Here is a 5037-nt window from a genome sequence, read left to right on the forward strand (position 1 = left end):
CCGCGCAGGAGCGCTGCTGCAGCGCATCCCAGCCTCTCCGCAAACGCGTTTTTCCACCTCTAGAGGAACCTTCCTGTCTCACAAGAGCACTGGCAGGACCAAGTTTTTTCCCCTCCAGCCCTAAAAGCAGTAGAAACGCTCCTATGCAATAATATAAATGCGTATATAGTACAAAGAGCTCCTGTCCTCGGGTTTGTGGATCATAACCAGAGACGGTAAAGTACTTAAAAGCACCCTTTAAGTGCCCCGTGCTGCCCTCCTATTTCCCAGCCCAAGGGAAAGCCATCAGCACCAAAAATCTTTTTTTTAACCACAGGGAACCAGGAGTTCATTTAGATTTACAAATTAATGAAGGCTTACTGTAGAAAGCAACTGTAGGAACATGCATTAAAATGCAACAGAAAGAATGTCATCAATTTCCATGAGAGGTGGATTGTATCCAGGAAGAATGAGTCAACTTCATTCCTTGAGCAGAGCTTACTGAACTGAAGAGAATTACACCAGACRTGAATTCGGGTCATTTCGTTTCTCCCATCTCATGTATTGCTGTCCAGCTGATTCTCTTCGGTGTTGTTTATGAGGTACACAGAGCTACCTGGGAATTTTTCAGACATTTTTCATCATTGCAAAATAATGATTTAACAAACATTTTTTGCAATGTTACATGCAAGTAATTATTTATCCTCACAGCTACGGAGTCAAACACAAGACAACATGATCCAGTGCAGAAGAGCAAACAACTTCGTGGTCAGGGCACAGGGTGGAAGGCAGAGAGACTTCTACACACCAGTGAAACACCTATGTTCCAGGCTGTTAGTCCTTCTGCTTTTTTTCCTCCTTTACTCGCATTTTTTTAAACTTCACAAGGTTTGGTTTGATCCTCACGGAGATCAAAATTCAAGCCACTGAAATATTTCCTACCCTGCTCTATTCTTACACTACCGAGGACAGCAATCAACTTCAGAGGAAAAAGAACCACGTTTAAGTAATTGATACAGAAGCCTTTCTCCAGCCACACATACACATTCGTGGTGGCAACAGTGTTTTATTTTACAGGTGTAAGAATGATCTGCTTATTACTTTAACTGCGTGACCTGGGGAAGGGGGTGAAGCCTCAGCACACAGTGATAGGAGCAATGGAGTGACAAATCCTAATGCACTGCCAAATTCTAGTCTTTGCATTCAGAAACCTGAAGTTTCACAGACCTACTCACACTTCTGCTAATGCATGAAAAGCATCAAACATCTAAAAGCAAGATCACCGGGCTTTTCAACTTTACTGCAAAGGTTTTACTTCACAAATTGTCTACATGAGACCTGGTGGCAATCTCACAGGGAACAGTGCTCAGCGGTTCTGTTATTAAGAGCAGTGAGGCATTGCCAGTGATAAGCTAACTGATGAATAGTTAAAAAAAACCCACGAGCTCCATTTTAAAAGTGGTTAGAAAAATGAAATGCAAATATATAAACATTCAACAGTTTCTCTGAATATAAATGCCCCTCTCCCTTATGACTGTCATTTTCCAGCCAGCTTTCCAACCAGTGCAGTCTTTGCACTTCTATACCTACAATTGTACCATTTATAAGCCATTAGCCCACCTTGCCCATATTCTTGTTCCTACAGTGACTCATATTCCACTGGGTTTATTCCTGGGAAGACTTGTGTTAAAACAGGGAAAGAGCAGGACCTTTGGGGCAAGAACACTACATTTTGGAAAGCACTGGACATATTCACTAGGTCCTGTCAAAACTGAAAGCACTCATTTACATCCTGTGTAGGAAAAAGGCTTTTTACAGTCGGCAGAGCATTAAAAATAAAAATTAATTTGATACCTGAGTCAAATAAAAACATTGCTGAATAATAGTGTTTACTCAATATCTAAAAAATAGTCTTCCTAGAGGAATACACTCAGGGAGGAAACAAACTCTCATAAATTATCCAGCTAAGGCATGGTAGATTAACTTTCCTTTCATTCCATTGATTGGAAGCCCCTCCAATCCAACTCCCCCGAAAAAGCTTACCACAACTTGCAGGCAGCATTTGCTGAATACAAGAAGAAACTAAGCACCTATCAGTTTATCTCCGAGTGGTAACTCCCAAGTAACACACTGCGAGCAAAACCACCTCGTCTGCCTGCTGCAGATCCCCAGCTTCTGCGGGGCAATTTATTCTCTACCTGCAAGGTTGGAGAGCAGCAAGGGACTTTGCTGCCCACGAGCTCACACTGCCGCAGCTCACCACCCGTGCGGCYGGGGGTGCAGGGAGTGCATGTCCAAGCCCCTCGCTTCGTAGACGCTCAGCTCRAGCACACGACAGACATTTTGTGGAGGTCAAGAGTCCCACAGGTACAACTGCCCCCAATGACAAGACATTCAGAAACCAGCTGTGTTCAGCACTACCGCTAAGCAGTAAGGTTAGGACTTGGGTACCTTCTTGATATTCAAGCAAAAAGAGGATAAAGATAGAACTTTTTGGGTAAGGAGCTGGTCTCACAAGTGGCAGTTCAGGGATCCTGAGGGCACTTCTCTCCAGCAAAAGTTCCTACTCTACATCATTTCTAAACATGAGGAAAAGCAAAAACCTGAATTTGTTTATGGCATTTCCCATTAAAAAGAGCAAGGTACCTTTCAGTCAGAGGACACGTTTCTAGAGAACTGATGTGAGCGACTGCCTAGTATGGAAGGCATTATCTATCTGCAATTCCTTTTCTTCTCTCAGTTTTACCCTGTCACCTGTTGTATGAGATCTCACAGGAAGGCAAAACAATTCTCCTGCTGCCAGAAACACACCCAAAGATGCTTGCAAGGCATGGGGTGGGTAGGATGTCCAACAGGTCAAGCACAGCAAAAGCCAAAGACATGAATGTGGTATTTAAAGGTTCCCAAGGCAGAAAGGTCCTTGGCCATTCTCATTTTCCTCTGGTATTAAGTCCTATTGCCTTAACCCATCTACTATGGAAGTCCCATTTCTAACTCTCCGCTACCTGGTTGGCAGATTAAGCCTTCCAGTGGAAGAAGAATTCTCCCATGAGGTTGTCACCATGAAAAGAAAGAAATCTCAGGTAGCAAATGCCAAAGTCCCAAACACCTCTGGTGACTTGGAACCGAAATCTTTTTGATACAAAAGTGGCAGCACACTTGCATTCATTCAATAGCAAAGGACACGTCATTTTTGCAGGCCTTACTCCTAGCACCTTGTTTCATTCCTTTTTTGTGCTATAGTTGCTCACCCTACTGCCTGGAATAACAGTTTCAGATTCACTGATGAAAGAATACAGAAGCTAAACAGTGTTACAGAAGGTTACTTACATCCTCCGTGCAATAACAAAGCTATGCATGGTGCTCTAAGAGAAGTTCTAGTTTTCAGAACAAGTCTTCTCTGAAGTTGCCATGTAAGCAATAGCAAATAGCCACAGAGCAGGTAAGCGCATTGCACCAGAACAAATGCAAAATCCAGCACAACAGAAATGTCCTGGCTCCGAGTCCTGTGATCAGACCACACTGTCTTTGATATCATTTTCAAAATTATATATTATATTTTCAAATGTATTCAAAAATATTTAAATAAAATGTATTCAAGTCTAAATTCATTAAAGTTTAATTGTTTTTAAATTGTACATTTTCAGAATTGTGCATCATTTTTCAAAATTCTGAGTCTCTGCAGAGAACCCTTGTGCAACACTGTTGTATGGTTTTTTGCAACTACATTGAGAAAAAGCTRCTATGTTTTCCAGCTATTAGCTACACTATCCAAACAGTGCCAATACTGTTCCCTGGTACATACTTCAAGACCTTCTCTTATCTTCACTCCAGACTTAGTACCTCACAACAGATGTACTGTGAACTGCTTGACTACCATTCTGCTGCAGTTTTGCTCCTTTAGTATAAATGAGATGGGGAAACAGTTTMATTTCTCTAAAGTATAAAGTTAAATAGAGTGAACTGAGAAGTTTCTTTAAAAATAATGGAGTGAGATCACCCATACAGTGATTTTAAATGGCTTAAATAAGAGCAGCACTTGCCTTTAGCAAGTACATCCTGAGGACCAGGAGGCTTACTCAGTTTCAGCCATTTGGATGCATTACAAGAGGGATAGCACTCATTCATATGGGGAACATATTTTCTATAAAATTATTACTAACAGCTTTTTAACTCTCCTCTTAAGCAACCCAGAATGTGAATCAATTTAAGATCACAAAAGGGCTTGACATTTTCAAGGGAATTTAAGTCTTAATCAATTATTTTGTCATAAAGCTCAGCTGAATGAACCATTCAGGCAGTGAAGCATGTTATTCCCGAGTATATTGGCCACTAAACCTGGGCTGGCAGGGCACAATTAGGGTATAAAGAAAGACTGTGAACTAGTAAAACTCAGCTGGGTCACAACAGGGGAAAAAGTGACCAGTGTCTTCTATTATTTCTTTTCAAAACAATTAAGAGTTGCTGCTCTGTTTGAGACACTCCGTATAACACTCAGCTTCATGAGGACTGCGGCAACAAAGCAGGTCAGCRTTTCTGCATTGTAACCACCTCAGCTTCGCCTCGGCCTTTAATTTTTACAGCTGGACCTGTTTATCACAGCCTAGCTTTCACTAAAAAGGGAAAACTATCACTTTAAACAAAACCATTCAAAACTGTCTAATATAAATAAATCATAGAAAACAAGATTTATGTTCTCAGTGATGTCATTCACCCAGGCGCTGCTGGTTTTCCAAGCAAACCACCATTTAGTATTTTTCCCCTATTAAACACACATCAACTAACACTAAGTTTATTTTATCATCATACAAGTTATTGGAAATTCACATTTCTGACTATTCCACCACATAGCTGTTTTTCTCACTTTCCATATGAGCACATATCTCCCAGCAAAATTCTGGATGTTTCTATATTAATGATACACCAAGATTTGTTATACATATGGTCAAAATGCAGCAAATACTCAAAACAGCTTAGGCATCTGAACTGTCACAAACTCACAGAAGCAAGAGAAGATCTATTAAAGAATAAACTGAACCCAGAACACATCATTCAACA

The sequence above is a fragment of the Apteryx rowi genome, unplaced genomic scaffold, assembly GCF_003343035.1.
Source record: "Apteryx rowi isolate R43461 unplaced genomic scaffold, aptRow1 scaffold_67, whole genome shotgun sequence".
Classification (NCBI taxonomy): Eukaryota; Metazoa; Chordata; class Aves; order Apterygiformes; family Apterygidae; genus Apteryx; species Apteryx rowi.